Source organism: Octopus sinensis, linkage group LG5, assembly GCF_006345805.1.
Source record: "Octopus sinensis linkage group LG5, ASM634580v1, whole genome shotgun sequence".
Classification (NCBI taxonomy): Eukaryota; Metazoa; Mollusca; class Cephalopoda; order Octopoda; family Octopodidae; genus Octopus; species Octopus sinensis.
In genome coordinates, this window is record NC_043001.1 from 90,513,995 (window position 1) to 90,533,994 (window position 20,000).

At 35.6% G+C, this 20,000-nt stretch overlaps 1 long non-coding RNA gene across 3 annotated transcripts in view; it reads right to left on the reverse strand.

The window, feature by feature from the left end:
* Positions 1-18,344: 18,344 nt before the first annotated feature.
* Positions 18,345-20,000, reverse strand: part of LOC118763376 — a 51,676-nt gene continuing 50,020 nt past the window's right edge. For all 3 annotated transcript variants that reach the window (XR_004999125.1, XR_004999126.1, XR_004999124.1), the window contains one exon: positions 18,345-19,589. This is a non-coding gene — a long non-coding RNA (uncharacterized LOC118763376). The remainder of the gene's footprint in view (positions 19,590-20,000) is intronic.

Below are 20,000 nucleotides of genomic sequence, written 5' to 3' on the forward strand. Positions count from 1 at the left end.
CACCTTCTCTGTGATGCTATCAAAACTTTTTTAAAATTCTGTGATAAGACTGTACATCATCTTTAAAGAACTTTAATGAACTTTAGAAATCTGTTTAATTATCTACATTACTTCATGAGTATAGCCTCAAACACTAGGATGTCTAGAGAACTTACATGTATTTTAGCTGATGAGTACGGGACTCGTTTATATGCTGTAATCTTTGCAACTTTTAATAAAACCTGTCCTTGTATGAAACGATCGTACTAAAAACCTATCCATTCTTGTTGCTTCTTTCTCGCTTATATATATATATATATATATATACTCAAAATAAGCAACAAGAATATCTTCGGTAATATGGTACGATCGTTTCACGCTACATCATTTTATTAAACGTTGTAAGTATTACAACAGTTTTAAAATGTTGAGCAATCATCAGCCATTTATAGGGGTTTTCCATTATACATATACATATTTTCATATTAATTGATAACATTATAAAGAAGGTAGATATATAGACAGAGATGTTGATTTGAATTTTAAGAACATTAAAGTAATAGAATTTATCTATATATTGAAATCAATACACAGATCACCATTATCAGGTGGAATTTTAAGTAGGTAAGTTTTTGAATAGGATAGAATTTTTACACCGACCGAAATCCAAACATATATATATCGGTGGATAATATATAACTTTTTGATGTAACTTTTTGGCCAGTAATTGTCTCAGTCATGTATGTTGAATGCAGTTTTTCAATTCGAGAACTCGTTATCAAGCTCGTTTCATCTTAGTAATTTTCCACTTCTTTATCTTCCATGTTTCGTTTTCTAGTATGCATATAAATGTGTTTTTGTGTGCATGCGTGTGTTTATGTTTTGTATGTGTATCTATATGCATGGACCCGATATGATTAGCAACATATGTTTATGAAAGTCGCATGAATAGTGGATTTTCCAAAGTGCTACCCTTGCTGCACTACCGTAGTTCTTAAACTGTACGTGATATTACAATTTCAAACATCGGCTCATGGGGGGGCAGGGGGTAATGTTCTACCTGTCTAAATTTAGTCCTTTTCGTTATTCTTGTGTAGTTGTTCAATTCAAAACGCTCTATTTCGAAGTATATTGTTACATATATCTTTTTCCATATTACTAAATGAACGTCTAAAATAAAATTTAGTTGTGTTATAGTAATATATCTATTGTCTATAAAAAAAATGAGGAGTTATTAAACTATGGCAGTAAAAAATTTTATAGCATTCAACTTTTAGGTTGGAGAAAACGAATCAATAATAAATTTCTATAATTTTCATATTTCAAAGAAAGAAGTCCCTTACTTTCTATTTCCTTTGTTTTGTTTTTTTTTACACTCTTTTGTGAGTTTTTTTTAGAATTCGTAATAAAATCAGAACTGTCCTTTATACAACTAATGCACAGTATTGTGGTGAAGAGTAAATCATTAGATACTATTGTGTACACGATTCTATGACTCCAAATGCATAAATACATATACATACATAAATGTGTGTATGTGTATGTATGTATATATATTTATGCATATTTATGTTTATGAAACGTACGTAATATTTTGTAAATAAATATCTTAACAATGTCATGTTTTGTCTTGTTTTCTATGTTTATTTATTTAGGTAGGTAGGTAGGTAGGTAGGTAGGTAGGTAGGTAGGTAGGTAGGTAGGTAGGTAGGTAGGTAGGTAGGTAGGTAGGGAGCTAGATAGATATAGATATACATCACTGCTTAGTAGTAGGTCACTGCTTAGTAGTAGAAGAAAATATATATATATGAAGATGTATAAAGATGCATATACTAAATATGTATTTATATATCTATACAGATATTTATACATATCAACATCTAACATGCAACTCGTACTCATATGCATATGTATATATGTATACCCATTTATATGTGTATCTGTATGTATTATCGCCCCTGCACACGCAGGTATATATTTCTTGCATACATACATTCACACATACACACATACACACACACATACATACACATACATATACACACACACATAAGTATGCACGCATATACACACGAACATAGTTAGATGGTTGTGATATTCGAGTTTGAAAGAGGAATTATATAGGGATTAGGAGTTAAAATGTAGATTTATAAGGTTATTGGGATTACCTAAGGTGTATTGTGGAAATATACTGTATGGTCATTTAGGCACTTGGATTTGTGGTACAATTTGAATGTGTAAAAAAAGGCGGTGGTTGCATGTGCTTAGTGCCTCATTATGTTTATTTAGCAGCACTAGAGAGTTGTGCTTTAACATGTGAAGTGCCTCCTTCACAATAATAATAATAATAATAATAATAATAATAATAATAATAATTATTATAATAATAGTTATAATAATAATACAGTAGACAATTACAGGCCGATATCCTGTTTGCCAATTATGTGTAAGTTATTGACTGGAATACTCGCAGAGTCAATGTACGAACATCTGGAAAAAAATGGAGTCCTGCCACATGAGAAGAAGGGTTGCAAGCGTAAGTGCAGAGGTAGCAAGGATCAACCCCTGATAGACAAAACTGTACTCAGAGACTGCAAGAGGAGGAAAACTAACTTAGCCATGTCATGGATCGACTATCGTAAGGCGTACGATATGATCCCACATTCTTGGATTATGGTATGTATGAACCTTTTGGAATTGCATCGAATGTTGAGCGATTGCTTTGAAAAAGTATGGCGAATTGGAAGATGGGCCTGACAGCATACGGAAGAAGTTTACGGACAGTAGAAATTAGGAGGGGCATCTTCCAAGGGGACTGCCTGTCTCCACTGATCTTTGTACTGTGCTTGATACCACTAACTCCGGTACTGAGGAAAGCAAAAGCTGAGTATGTATTCAAAAGCCGCCAACAAAAAGTCAACCATTTGTTATTTCTGGATGACCTCAAACTTTATAGTAAAAATGAAGCCCAAGTCAGTTCCCTCGTTGATACGGCGTATACCTTCAGTGCTGATATCAGAATGGAGTTCGAACTGAGAAAGTGTGGTGTGTTAGTCTTGAAGAGAGGCAAAATCAAATGTATGGACGGGCTAACGAAACCGTCGGGGGTGGGGTTATGAAGTAGATAGAGGAGACGGGCTATAAGTACTTGGGGATTTGGGAAATGGATCAATTGATTGGGGGAGGGAATAAATTGATTACATCGACCCCAGTGCATAACTGGTACATATATATATTATCGACCCCGAAAGAACAAGAGGCAAAGTCGAACTCGGCAGAATTTGAACTCAGAACGTAAAGACGAACGAAATACCGCTGGCATTTTGCTCGGCGTGCAAAGGATTCTGCCAGCTCACCGCCTTAATAGCAGTAGTAGTAGTAGTAGTAGTAGTAGTAGTAGTAGTAGTAGTAGTAGTAGTGGTGGTGGTGATGATGGTGATGATTTCTTTTATTAGCCACAAGGGCCCAAGGCATGGAGAACAATATCAAATGAGGAGTTACAACACACAAAAACAAAATTAATAATAATAATAATAATAATAATAATACTAAATATAATAATAATAATTAAAGTAGTAGTAGTAGTAGTAGTAGTAGTAGTAGTAGTTAGTAGTAGTAGAAGTAGTAGTAGTAGTAGTAGTAGTAGTAGTAGTAGTAGTAGTAGTAGTAGTAGTAGTAGTAGTAGTAGTAATTATAATAATTCATTTTATTGGCCACAAGTGCCCAAGACATGGAGAACAATATCAAATGAGTTACAGAGCACACAAAAGCAAAAATTAATAATAATAATGATAATAATAATAATTGTTTCTATGTTGATCAATTATTAAGTAGCAGTAGTATGATATCTAAATGACTCTAAAATATTCGATGCAATGGTTAAAGTAATATAACTACGTAGAATAAGCAGTCCACCTTACATTCTAATAATAGACGGTGTGTTATTGTTATCAATATGGCGGGATTTAGAGAACATTAACGTAAAATATATGAGTCTATATAAAACTGTGTGGGCGTAAACGGTACGGTAGTGATTGCTACATTGTGTGTATAAATTGGTACCTGCAGCGTCGCATCATAATAGCGCGTATGATAAGGTCAGTGCTAAAAGACATGGCTGAAGAGTACATAGACAATTTTGCGTATATGAGCATCTATATATGATTGAATTATATATGTATTTATGTATGTGTAAATATATGTATGTACATATGATATGCGTATGTGTGCGTGTGCGTGTATTTAACTGTGTGTGTCTTGTTTGATACATTATTTTTAATGTTAACATATCTAGACAGCGCAAGTTCCCTTGTGTTATTCACTTTGTGTGGCCTATGTTTCTAAGGAGGGATAACCACTTCACATTTATATATGCAAATACGTACTTATGTAAGTAAATATATAGATATATGCATATATATACATACAAACACACGCACACATGCACACACACATACACATGCAAACATATATAATATATATATATATAAATTCATAGATAGATAGATAGATAGATAGATAGATAGATAGATAGATAGATAGATAGATAGATAGATAGATAGATAGATAGATATTTTTCTTTATTTGCCACACAGGCTGGACACAGAGGACAAATTACAAAGTAGAGCTTTTCTTTTTGGGGAGGAAAAAAGAGGGTTAGGTTTTCGATCAAAAGGGATGGTAAAAACATAGATAGATAGATGGATATATATATTATATATATATAATATATATATATATATATATATATAATATATATATATATATATGCATACATGTGTGTGCGTGCGTATGTGTGTGCGTATGTCTGCATAACATCAATATATTTAAATCATTTGAGTGGTGCTGTATGTTTTCATAAAAATGTATAGTCGTATGTATTTGTGGGTGAGCGTACGCATGCGCGCGTGTGTATGTTTGTATATATGCCTATGCATGCTTGTATGTATATATGTAAGTATGTGTATGTATGTATGCATGTATGTATGTATGTATGTATGTATGTATGTATGTATGTATGTATGTATGTATGTATGTATGTGTGCATGCATGCATGTAAGTACAGATATAGTAGTCTCACGTAAATAATAATACACTGGGTTGATAATTTTCGATCAAATGAGATGTTCTAAGAAATGAAAGTTAACTCGTCCGCTGTGGGTTTGATATTTCACAATAAGACGTAAGGGAGATAATACCATTTAGATCAGTTGATTGAAATATTTTCAAGCACAGAGACAAAAAAATGCCAATTGAAATGAATATGATTTATAAATGACGTTTTGGTGTCAACAATATAGTTGAAGGAATTATCTCGGGGATTGTACCATTGTCACTATATCGGATGTTACTATACACAACCGTCGCAATGCGCTTCTTCATGTTGTTTTAGTGGTGACTCCGTTGGTTAGGCAGACAGGCTTATAAATGACATAGATCACGACGGTCTGTCTCCCTAAACAAAACGCCAGTCAGTCGTAGGGTTACTCATCTACAGCTAAGTGGACTGTGGAACGACGTGAAAGGCAACTAGCTGGCAGAATCGTTAGCACGCCGGGCGAAATGCTTAGCGGTATTTCGTCTGCCGCTACGTTCTGAGTTCAAATTCCACCGAGGTCGACTTTGCCTTTCATCCTTTCGGGGTCGATTAAATAAGTACCAGTCACGCAATAGGGTCGATATAACCGACTTAATCCGTTTGTCTGTCCTTGTTTGTCCTCCCTGTGTTTAGCCCCTTGTTGGTAATAAAGAAATAGGTGTTTCGACTGTCTTTACGTTCTGAGTTCAAATTCCGCCGAGGTCAACTTTGCCTTTCATCCTTTCGGGGTCGATAAATTAAGTACCAGTTGCGTACTGGGGTCGATCTAATCGACTGGCACCTTCCCCTAAAAAATTTCGGGCTTTGTGCCTAGAGTAGAAAATGTGAAATGAGTGTTCTGCTCAAGAACATACGGGACTCGGAAACATTAGCTTTTGATCATGAATGCAATAGTCTAACCACTAAGCCACGCACTTTCACACTCTGACAATGTAATGCACACAAAATACAAAATCAACGGGAAGTCACTTATGTAATTATAGCGGTATTTAGTATTCAAAACATGGAGATAATAGGAATAAGATCGGATTATCGAAATTATTGATCAATACAGAGAACGCAAATTGATTAGAATATGCTTCGACCCGGTGGTCTAATAGGATCGATATCTTTCTACTACTCTTCCAAAGCCAGTTCCACTTTTAATCTATATGATATGTATACACACAAACACACACACACACACACACACACATACATACATATATATATATATATATATATATAATATATATATATATATATATATACGTATATATATATATATATACATATATATATATATGTATGTTTATATCATCATCATCATCATCATCATCATCAAAAGCTTATAATAAACACATCTTTATGAAGTCTTCATGATTGCTGTTTCGTTTCCTTTTGTTTTTTCTTTTTGTTTATATATTGGGTCACCCTATAAATAATGTGGTTTTCTAATACCTTTATTTTTCAAAATTAAGATAAATAAACTTTTTAAAACTAAAATATACTCTCCTTCATTTTCTACAATGCTCTTCCATGTATCAGGTAGACTTGCAAGGCTCCCTCTTCTAAAATTCACTTTTCCGTGACGAAAAATACTCTTCCAGTACTATTCTGATTTCGTCTACGGAGTTCATATATTTTTCTGTCCAAATGATTTTGGAGACTGTGGAGTAAATGATAATCAGATGGGACAATGTCCGGCGAATATGGTGAGTGGGGCATCGTTTCCCATTCAAACTGCTCCAACCTTTGGAATGTCATTCTCACCGTATGTGGCAAGCATTATTCTGATGGAAGAACACCTTTCGTGTTGAAACTAAAGATGGTCGTTTTTCTTGTAGCTCTCACTTAAGCATTCAAGCTGCTCGCAATAGGTCTCCTTTATTATCGTTTGGTTTGGGTTTTAAAATTCAAAATGGACTAAGCCTTTCATATCCCACCAAACAGATAATGAAACCTTGCGTGGGTGAAGACCTTCTTTAGCTTGGGGTGCCGGTGTTTCTCCTTTCCCTACCCACGGTCTTCGGCGCTTGACGCTTTATAGAGAACCATTTCTTGTTACCAGTCATTATTCTGTCCAAAAAAGGTTCATTCTGAGATATGACAGCAAAGAAGAGCACACATTCACTCTCTACATGCAATTAGACTAGGGAAGTTTGTGAGGAACCCATTGGCCCAATTTGCTGACTTTTCCGACGACACGCAGGTGTCGAGGAATGGTTGAATGACCAAATGCATGTTTCTCTGCTAGTTCCCAACAGGCGGGATTTTGTTTCACCAGGGCTTGCAGGACGTCCTCGTCGAGTTCTACAGATCTTCCAGGACGAGGCTCGTTTTCTAGGCTGTAGTTTCCGGCTCGGAATGTCTGGAACCATTGACACCGGCTTACGCTTATTGTCCGATCCTCATGTACTACATTAATATTCCTTGCACTTTCCGTTGCGTTGTTGCCTTTATTGAACTCATAAAGCAAAATATGCCAAATATGCCCTTTTGTTGCTTGCAATCGGTTTTAAATCTAGCTGAGTCACCAACGATGGGGTTTTGCTATATATATCTCATTGCACGTTCACCGAGGTAAATATCTTTGTGATTTGTTGTGTTATTAAGATCAATATCTGATAATTTAGATACAGCTAAACTATTCTCTTTTATAAAGCAGCTAAAGATATTTTTATATTCACTGGATACAAGTATATGCAACAGATGCAGTCAAAAGTGTTCCGATTGAAACTCGGTATTAAGCGCATTTACTTTCTTCAATATACAAGTAAGAAGAGCAACATCTGCTTCGTCCCTTTCATAATCATTGTTTCATAGATCCTTTTTGCTCCGTCCACTTATTCTACTTTAGCCTCTGACTGAAAATAAAGTAAAGGGCATTCCATTGTTCTATTATAACGTTAATTACATTTTCACGTGACAGCCATCTAGTTTGCGAAAGCTTTGGAATCTTGTTTTCTCTTGTGCCAACAGCACTTTGCATTATACTGAAGTCATTTTGACGTTTGCTACGAGAAAAGTAAGAAGTTAAGTCCTTTAAAAAGAAATCGAGATACGAACATAACAACTTCACTGCATGATTTGAACAAAGTGCAAACGATAGGTAAACACAGTCTATTGTAAATACAGTCTGAATATCATTTCTCAATAACTTTTGAAACCTACTCTTGTTACCCATCATTGTTGAGCAATTAATGATGGCAAATCCAAGTATGTTGCTCATAGATACATCTTTTGTAAGCGTAGACTTGACAACATCGTACAAACCCTGAGACGAACCATTTTCTTACTACAATTGCATCCAGAAGAGCATCCCTGACATTAAGCGATTGTTCATCAAAAAAGCGAACAACTATTGCTAAGATTTGTGTCACTGAGATGTCCGTAATCTCATCTATCAATAATGAAAACTTTTGTTTCTTGAGAATTTCCAAGATTTCATTTCGTTCATAATGTGCAATTCCGCCTTGCATAATGTATGTTAATTTCATTTTTTTTTTTTTTCATTTGTAGTTTTTAAGCTATTTCACTATCGGGCAAGACCTTTTTACAAATTTCAGCCAAGTGATTTATATGGATGAAAGGTACGTGATGTTCAGCAACATAACCTGTTAGTAGCAAGTCTGCCTTAACTACTTTTTCATTTAATGTATCATATGTTTTTTCAATAATAAATTATTCTAATTTAATAGCAGATTTCGCACATTCAAAAGCTTTCTTGTGTTTGGCAGTGTTTTTATGAGCAAACAGCATTGATTTGTTAGCATTTTTCAACACAGCGTCGCAATAAACGCAGTAGCAGGTGTCAGGATTTTTCAACACATATGTATATAATTCACATATATATATATAATAGCTTCGAAATATGTTGTTCATAAGAACTCAGCTTTGTCACGCAACGTAAAAATTAACATACTGATAGCAGACTTAGGATAATGAACACCCTATGAAACAAAGAACATACAGAACTTCATGTACTGCATGCAATTCTCTGGACATAACCAGAAAGATAGTTTTCGAGGATGCAGGAGTGCTAGAAAGAAGTTAGATAACATTATATGTAATGATACCAGTGTTACCTACCCTAGATTGAGAAACAAAGACTGGCATTGGATACAAGAACTTGTGACAAAGCAAACAGGGTGAACACGTGGTATAAAACCGAAAAATATCAAGGAGTGATGTTGTAGAGGCCACAGCCCATGAAGAACTAGCCCGTAGATTTAAGAAAGCTCTGAAGGAGACCAACCTCAACATTACGGTTGTCGAAAAGCCTGGAAACTCTGTTAGATCACAACTATGTAGGACGTACCCCTTTGAGAATACCATATGCATCAATGATAATTGCATGATATGTAGGATTAGCTCTGGCATTAACTGTAGAACTAGAAATATAGTTTACAGTGTAAGATGTATGGAAGGTGCTTGTAAAGACATGAACATGACATACATAGGGGAGATGTCTAGGAGCATTACGGAACGTCTAAATGAACATTTGAGACAATATGACGACAAAATCAGTCCTTCATACTCTACCAACATGCCAAGGACCAACATGGAGGCAACCTAGGTCAACTCGACATCCGAATTTTATCCAAGTACCCCAAAGGACCCAACACTCAGACAAAAATACAGGAGTACGTCCTCATATATGAAACATCCCCAGTACTAAATAGGAAATATACGTAGTAGATATCATACACCCATACCCACAGTTTATACAGGTGGTGTAGAATAGTTAGGGTGCTGTTATGTAGATAGATGTATGTATATGTGCGTGTGTGGGTGTGTGTATATGTGTATATGTATATGCACGTGTATGTAGGCATATGGATATGAATGTAAACAGACATACAGACGGATAAGTACATAGATTATATGAATATACAAGTACACATACACAAACGAAGACTGAAACTCATGACCATATATACACGCACACTTAACTTCACACAATGATACATATTGAGACACTTATCCACACATGTAAATACGCATCCATACATACAGAAACGCGCAGGAGTGGCTGTGTGGTAAGTAGCTTGCTAACCAACCACATGGTTCCGGGTTCAATCCCACTGCGTGGCATCTTGGGCAAGTGTCTTCTGCTATAGCCACGGGCCGACCAATGCCTTGTGAGTGGATTTGGTAGACGGAAACTGAAAGAAGCCTGTCGTATATATGTATATATTATATATATATATATATATATATATATATATTATATATATATATATATATATATATATATATGTATGTATGTGTGTGTGTGTTTGTGTGTCTGTGTTTGTTCCCCTAGCATTGCTGGTGTGTTTACGTCCCCGTCACTTAGCGGTTCGGCAAAAGAGAACGATAGAATAAGTACTGGGCTTACAAAGAATAAGTCCCGGAGTCGATTTTCTCGACTAAAGGCGGTGCTCCAGCATGGCCGCAGTCAAATGACTGAAACAAGTAAAAGAGTAAAAGAGTAAAAAGAGTACATAGTCGCAAAAAACCCACACACACTCAGACATGCACACACAAGGAGACAGAAGTACACACACACAGACACACACATATGCAAACACACCCACACATAAAAACACACAAACACGGACACTCAAACACATGAATATGCAGAATACATATATATAAACGTACATACGTACATACACACATATATACATACGCACATACATACATGCATGCATACACACACGTGCATGCATACATACATTCACATACATTGACCCACACACATGCGCACAAAGATAACGCAGCTTCAGTAACAGACAGAGTCAACAACTATTGAAAGTCCATAAGATGTACCCGGTGTAAGCCATAGAAACATAAGAAGTGCAGCAATATCAAAGGAAGGTTAACTGAGAAGATAGTTTTGTGTGTGTCAAATGCTCAAGGTCAATAAAAACTGAAAATGTAGAGAAAACAGCTTCCGTCACATGCCAAGGAGAAAAACTAGAAGTTGTTGATAGCTTCCGTGACCTAGATGACCAAGTCAGGAGCTGGGGTGGATGCTCTGAGACTGTAAATGCTAGAATAAGAATAGCCTGGGCGAAGTTCAGAGAGCTCCTACCTCTGCTGGTGACTAAGGACTTCTCGCCCAGAGTAAAAGGTAGACTATATGATGCATGTGTGTCCTTGTTTTTCCTCTCTGTGTTTAGCCCCTTGTGGGTAGTAAAGAAATATATATGATGCATGTGTGCGAACAGCCATGCTACATGGCAGTGAAACATGGGCCATGACTGCTGAGGACATGCGTAAGCTTGCAAGGAATGAAGCCAGTATGCTCCACTGGATGTATAATGTCAGTGTGCATACACGACAGAGTGTAATTGCCCTGAGAGAAAAGTTGGACTTAAGAAGCATCAAATGTGGTGTGCAAGAGAGACGACTGCGCTGGTATGGTCATGTGACGCGTAGGGATGAGGACAGCTGTGTGAAAACGTGTCACACCCTAATAGTAGAAGGAATACCTCGGATGAGGTGGGGAAGACGACCATTGAATGTTGGACCTCATGGAAGCGATGACAAGTGACCGAAACATTTGGAGATATGCTGTGCTTGAGAAAACCCGGCAAGCCAAGTGAGACCGTAACCGTGGCTTATGCCAGTGCAGTATGACCGGCCCATTTAAAAGTACCCTTCTATTGTTAGGCAATAAACTGCACTTGCGAAAACCTGTTGAGTCAAGTGAAGTCATTGTTGTGACCGATGACAGTATCGCCTGATTGGCACGTAAAAAGCACCCACTATACTCTCGGAGTGGTTGGCGTTAGGAAGAGCATCCAGCTGTATAAACTTTGCCAGATCAAATCGGAGCCTGGTGCAGACTTCTTTTTTGCCAGCCCTCAGTCAAACCGTCCAACCCTTGCCAGCATGGAAAGCGGATGTTAAATGACGATGATGATGATACACACACACCATTACATACATACATACATACATACATACATACATACATACATACATACATACATACATCATACATACATTCATACGTACGTACATACATATATAAATATATATATATATATATATTATATATATATATTATATATATATATATCACAATTTAAGTTTATTGAAATATGTTTTTCACATATTTCAACTAGTTTAAATTGTGATTATACGTAAACACTGCTTAGCGCATTTACTCCCATATATATTTATTTATTTATTTATCTAGTTTCAGCTCACAAGCTGTGGCCATGCTGGGGTACCGCCATTTAGTGTTGCTACATGATTTTACTTCACGAATGCTTTTTAGCAATTGCCATTTGGTGCATGAGAGAGTTCGATGCAGCTGCCCTCATCTGCACCTCCTGCCGTGAAGTTGGTTCATCTGGGATACCTGACAAGAAGAGATCCAGTTTCATTTTAAAGACATCTGCGTCCACCCCATGCAGGTCTCTTAGGTTCTTCGGGGGGATATTGAAGAGCTGTGGGCCTCGGAAGCCCAGGCTATCACAGCATCTTGTCTTACATCTTGATGGCAAATTTGGAGTCCTTGGCACTATGTATATACATATATATACATATACATGCATACATACATACACACACACACACACACACACACACACACACACACACACACACACACACACACCACACACACACCACACACCACACACACACACACACACACACACACACACACACACACACACACACACACACATATCTATATATATACTACAGGCTACTTTCAGTTTCCATCTACCAAATCCACTCACGAGGTTTTGGTCGCTCCGAAGCTATAGTAGTAGGCACCTGCCCAAGGTGCCATGCCGTGGGACTAGATTCAGAACCATGTGGTTGGGAAGCCACGCCTGCGCCTATGTGTATAATATAACTATATGTATGTGTGCATGCATGTGTCTATATATATATGTATGTGAGTTTGTATCAGTTTCACTATCCGTTTTTCCTCGCTCTCCCTCAATTTGTCTGTAGCTATCTTTCTGTTTATCACTTTCTCCATCTATGTTTGTAAATCTATACTTCATGTGTGTATATTATCCGTCTGTGTGTGTGTATGTGTGTGTGTATTTGTGTATATGTGTTTGAGTGTGCACAAACGTACATGCGCATGCATGTATGTGTGTGTGAGCGAGAGAGAGAGAGAGAGAGAGAGTTGATACTGAAATAAAAGAAGGAAAATGTTGTCCACTTCTGACAGTACTTTGACATTAAATCTGGGGAACTAACCTTCAACTGGTTTAGAGAAAAATCATAGATAAGGTACATATTTGTTTGTTTATTTATTTAATCATATATTTATCTTCCTCCTTCTCCTCCTCCACCTGATAATAATAATCATCTTCATCATCATCATCATCATCATTGTTATTGTTGCTGTTGTGACTTGTCTTATCTTACGTAAATGTGAGGTTACGAACAATTTATCAGGTTCTATGTAGTAAATGCACAAGCGAAGCTGCTATATACTGTTATACAAATTATGAGAAGCTATGCAGCTACAAAATTGCGCTCTGTCATGACATCTGTGTTAGCAATACTTGGGTTATTCCTATAAACTATAATATTGTTATTCCGATAAACTATTATTCATAAAATTCGTAATAAAATATTTATGTTAAAATCCAGTGTTACGTAAGAAACATTCATTATTACGTCCACAAATGTTGTGTCCATTATGGTATGCAGACACGGCTCTTTATGTTCTAAGTTCATATCCCCTCTAGGTTTTATCTTTCATTCCTCCATTGTCGATAAAATAAAGTATCAGTTAAGTACTGGGACTGATGTAACCGTTTGATTCCATCCTCTCAAAATTTCTGGCCTTGTATCTCAATCAGAAAACATCATCATCATTATTATTATTATTATTATTATATTATTATTATTATTATTATTATTATTATTATTATTATTATTATTATTATTATTACTATTACTTGTAAGGCGGCGAGCTGGCAGAAACGTTAGCGCGCCGGGCGAAGTGCTTAGCGGTATTTCGTCTGCCGCTACGTTCTGAGTTCAAATTCCGCCGAGGTCGACTTTGCCATTCATCCTTTCAGGGTCGATTAAATAAGGGTCGATATAATCGACTAAATCCGTTTGTCTATCCTTGTTTGTCCTGTCTGTGTTTAGCCCCTTGTGGGTAATAAAGAAATAGGTATTTCGTCTGCCGTTACGTTGTGAGTTCAAATTCCGCCGAGGGCTCGAAAATTAAGTACGAGTGAAATATTGGAGTCAATGTAATCGACTAGTCTCCTTCCCTCAAAATTTCAGGTCTTGTACCTATAATTAGAAAGGATTATTATTACTAAGGCAGCGAGCTGGCAGAATCCTTAGCGCGCTGGACGAAATGTTTATCGGTATTTCGCCCGTCGCTATGTTCCGAGTTCAAATTCGGGGTCGATAAAATAAGTACCAGATGAACACTGGGTCAATATAATCGACTTATCCCCTCCCCCAAAATTGCTGTCCTTGTGGCAAAATTTGAAACCATTATTACTCGTCACATGACGATTAATTTAGGAAATATATTTTTTCTATCAGAATTAAAATCAAGAAATATGGCTTTCGTATAATGATTATATGATCTTCTTTGCCTTATTTTCCTTCCCAAGCTAATCTCCGTTGCTTTTCTTGTTTAATTTCTTCTATTTTGGAGATCCACGAAACAATTGAAAAAGTTTTATACATACGCAGGAGTGGCTGTGTGGTAAGTAGCTTGCTTACGAACCACATGTTCCGGGTTCAGTCCCACTGCGTAGCACCTTGGGCAAGTGTCTTCTACTATAGTCTCGGGCCGACCAAAGCCTTGTGAGTGTTTTTAGTAGACGAAATTGAAAGAAGCCCGTCGTATATATATATATGGGGGGGTTGTGTGTCTGTGTTTGTCCCCCCAACAGAGCTTGACAACCAAATACTGGTGTGTTTACGTCCCCGTAGCGGTTCGGCAAAAGAGACTGATATAATAATTACAAGGCTTACAAAGAATAAGTCCTGGGGTCGATTTGCTCGACTAAAGGCGGTGCTCCAGGATGGCCGCAGTCAAATGACTGAAACAAGTAAAAGAGTAAAAGAGAGTAAAGAGTATGCATTTAAGTGACGTTCGTTTCACTTGATATGGACCAAACAGTTTAAATATGATGTGCTTGTTTAATTTTAAATGTTACATGAGCTGTTTAGATCTTTTTAATTGTCAATAAAACTAATTTTGACGATTTACCGACAACCACCACCTCAACCGACGTAGTTCAGGCCTTGTGCCTTTGCTAGAAACAAATATTATTGTCGCTGTTGTTGTTTCTTACCACAGAGAGATGCATTCATTATCCTTCGGGTGATTTCAACAACAAAAAAGAAAGAAAGAAAGAAAGAAAGAAAGAAAGAAAGAAAGAAAGAAAGAAAGAAAGAAAAAAAAAGAAAGAAAGAAAGAAAGAAGATCGTTGGATCACACGCGTGCTACGCTGAACGGGGTTTTTTGCACGAAATTTATTTATAGAGAGGTAAGCTTTTTAATGCTGATATTTTGCCCAGTTTAAAAAAAGACTTGAATTTGCCAAATATTTTTTTTTTTTTGTCGTAAGGCTTTTTAAACATGACGACAATGAAGAAATCTAATTTTTCTAGCAAATAACTCTCACGTACATACCCAAACACTAGCAGTCGAAATTCTAAAGGACAAAATAGCAACAACGGCAGCAAGATTTTCTCTTATGCTTTCATTTCGCTGCAGCAACGGAATTTTTATTGAGAGTCAACTAGCGGATGACGTGACACAAAATTATGGCCAAAAACAAACACTACTATGCCTGACGCTATTTTCTAGAAACAGGGGAGAAGAAGGAAGACCTACCTTCAAGAAATGAAATGAGAAGATTTCAATTGCATTGAAAAGAAGTTTTTAGGATCCCTTCGCTGTTATGTGGAAGGTTCTAATTTCCATAAACCGCAACATATATAAGAATATCTGCCCGGTTTCTAAGGGCAAGGCGAAGAGACAAGTGAAAATAGTGCAAAAAAAATCTTCTTATAGACTCATGCCATATTTCATGAGTTATACTTTATAAGAAGGCTGACCAAGTCATTTGCAATGAGATGGAACCGTGATAGGTTCTCCTAAGGGCGTTATAGCTGGTGTAGAGGGAAGAGATCTCGAAGAATGATATGTAGTCAGCAGAAACCTACATAGACTTATAATTCTTTATGAAATCCTATAAATCACAGAGCTGTGCGTCATCACGGGAACAAAAGCAATGAGACTGGTTGCTGAAGATGGAAATTCTAGCTGTTTTTACTTACCCTTTGAGCCCTGACCTCCTGAACCTTTTTTCACCATATACTTGGTACTCCACCGGTGCCACGGTATAGAGAAAAATAAGCTATTCACCGGTAAACCGGTGTTACGGGCTCAAAGGGTTAAGGTTGCAAGGGCCATATCAGACTTTGTACCTGTTCGGAGGATCAACATCTGAACATTTTTCTTGCGTATTTAACAAGTGTTGTGAACGCTGTAGAACAATACATAAGACACTGCAGTGCTGAACTGCAAGCATGTTCGATTGTTAAAACTAATTTTCTTTCTTAATGTAAGAAAGATATGATTGTCAATTTTTTTTTTCATTTCTATAAATTTCCTACCGTTTCCCAATGTCATATTGTGTTCTGACCTATTAATGCAACAATTGCAAACCTACCGTTACCAATGAAGGCAACGTTAATAGCTTATGTAACAGCTGCTTAGTTATAGGAAAATATGTAACGAATTTGATCATAATATTTCTTTTGATATCTATAATCAAACTCTTCTACATATTCTTCAACTTCAAGTGAAAATCCTTCAAACTTATTACTTACTTCTACTTTTCATGAGATATTTATGTAAATATCAGTTTTCTAAATTTAGAGAATGAATATTCATACCACCATATAAAATATTCGATATGTCTACAAAAATATTTTCTTGTATATAATTCACATATAAAGATAAAGTCGATATAAAACTGTAGTAGTTTTTATATAAAGCTTTATTGTAAATAAAAAAATGAAAATTATTGAAGATGATAAAAAGTTCAATAGCAGGAGAGACCGATCAGCCTGGTGACTGCCATTTAAAAAAATCATTAGAGCATTTAATGTCGTTATAAGGTAAGCTACCAGCAATCTGAGATATCAGCATAATGTCAATCACAGATTCATTGTAACAACCCACGAACCCACGCATTAACGCCCTTGGGAAAAGTATGGGGTCGCCTTCCCCATTTCACATCTGTATTGACGCAAAATTTACTTTCGTGTTTCGATTTACATACAAGAATATGTATGTATGTATGTATGTATGTATGTATGTATGTATGTATGTATGTATGTATGTATGTATGTATGTATGTATGTTGTATGTATGTATGTATGTATGTATGTATGTATGTATGTATGTATGTATGTATGTATGTATGTATGTATGTGTGTGTGTGTGCATGCATGCATGCATGTATGTATGTATGTATGTATGTATGTATGTATGTATGTATGTATGTATGTATGTATTGGCGCCTTACAGCCGTACACGTAGATAATAAATTATTCGATTCATGTACCGTAGATACGTAATTGTTCTGTTTATTTCACTTGAATAATTTGCATTATCACAAAATTTAATTATCACAAAATTTAGTAATGAAAGAATGTATGACTATAGTCAATAAAATTGTGAAATTTGTGTGTGTATGTGTACCATGTGCTTGTGCGTGTACATGTAGGCATATGCATAGATAACAAGACATTTTTCTTTTCTCCCACTTTATATACATATACACACACACACACACACTCTTACATACACACATGCATACATATATATATATATAAATATATTTATGTATATATATATATTATATATATATATATATATATATATATATATATATATATATATATGTATATATGTATATATATGTGTATATATATATATGTATATATATATATAATATATATATATATATATATATATATATATATATAATATATATATATATATATATATATATATATATATATGCAGCAATCAATTGGAATATTTCATTTCAACTCAGGAACGTTAAACGCTTTTTGGAAACGTACTAAATAATAATTTAATCCCTTTAGTTGTAGGAAGACTACTCAAAAGTTTGCACTTCATATAGAGTGCTGACGGCATTGGGTTTGGTGGAGCGTAGTTCTTTACAAGTGGTACTCCCCATTAGGCTCACCATTGTTGGATAATAAATCGAACTCAGCATTGCTAAACATCGGAACATTTAGCCGCTGCTTACAACAAAAGTGCAGTGCCAATCTTGGAACATTGGCTGTATAATCCATTGTCACAATTCGTAAAAGAACTGAACTAATTGTATCTTATTGGTTGCAAGATACGAAACGTTTATTCTTGGACACTAGTTTGCCATTTCTTCAATTTAACCAGCTTTAAGCTTTCTAAATAACGGTTAAAATTGTTTATAGATATTTCTTTAATATCACTCTGAGTTTTCATGGTATAAAATGCCCCAAGAAAAATATAAAAATAAATCGATGCGAGATCGAATTCTAGAACAAAATTGTCGAACATTATTCTGAGTTGACTGAGAAACATCTACCTAAAGCTCAAAAACGCTGGTTTTAATTTTTTTAGTATTTTCGTTGTTCTTTTCTTCTTTCTTTTCATCATAGAATCACCTGTTTTGTTCCCGTTGAAGAATATTTTTAAGAAAAAAATAACTTTGTCGTTATTTGAATTACAGAAGCTATAGCTTCTTTGGTTTTAAATCTTCACAACGTGTCGTCCAAAAATGCCAGAAAAACACATACACTATTAGACCTCCCATTAAGAGAGTCAAAGAGGCTACACTGTATACGAAATATACAGTGAAATTATCAGCTTTGAAGAACATGATTTAGACTTTGAAACATACAAATATCATACAGTATATGAACAAAGATAACTATTTGGTTGAAAGGGCTTTAAAAATGATTGCCAAGTAAGATTTAAAATACGTTTTATATTTCAAAAATTATATTAATTGCAAAGGATGAGAATTGGGAAAATTTAAAATGCATGGATAGACCCTAAAAGCAATGAACAAATATAGCAAAGAAGCTAGCTGCTATAGCTTGATACAAATTTTCTTTCAATGAAATGAATAAAAAGCAAACAAATATATGTGATCTGTCCAACAAAAATATAGGAAAATCTAAAATTCACTTAATTTAATTTAAATATAAATTAATTTAGGTCTTTTACTCCAGATGTATTTTGGTGTGGAAAAAAGTCATAAAGACAGAAGGGACAGGAGAAGAAAGAAGGAAATAGAATCAAAAACAGAGTTGATGCAAGAAATTTGTTTCTGAAAATCTTTTGCCAACTGCTGGAAATAACGTAATCCTTGCCCAAATATCTGGGACGTAACCAAGGTAACGTGAGGTCTTCCTAAAATTACCAGCAAATTCCGTCCTATTTCTCTACAGGAATCACTCCACAGACGTAGTGATGGATTTTCGGCAGCACGCCAACCTGAAAACGGATACAAGAAAACTAAAACTTAGTGAAAAGAGAAAGAATAATAATAATAATAATAATAATAATAATAATAATAATAATAATAATAATAATAATAATAATAATAATAGTAATAATAATAATAATAATAATAATAATAATAATTGTGGTGGTGGTGGTGGTGGTGGTGGTGGTGGTGGTGGTGGTGGTATGGTTATTGAAGATAATCTTGGTGTGGGCGTGATGATATGATACCGATGATGATGATGATGATGATGATGATGATGATGATGAAATGATAATGATGATGAATAATTTGGATGATTGTTGTAGGAGGCAGTGGTGATGGTGGTTGTAGTGGTAGCGGTGTTGATGTGATGGCGGTATTGGTGGTGGTGGTGGTGGTGTGGTGGTGGTACTTGTGAT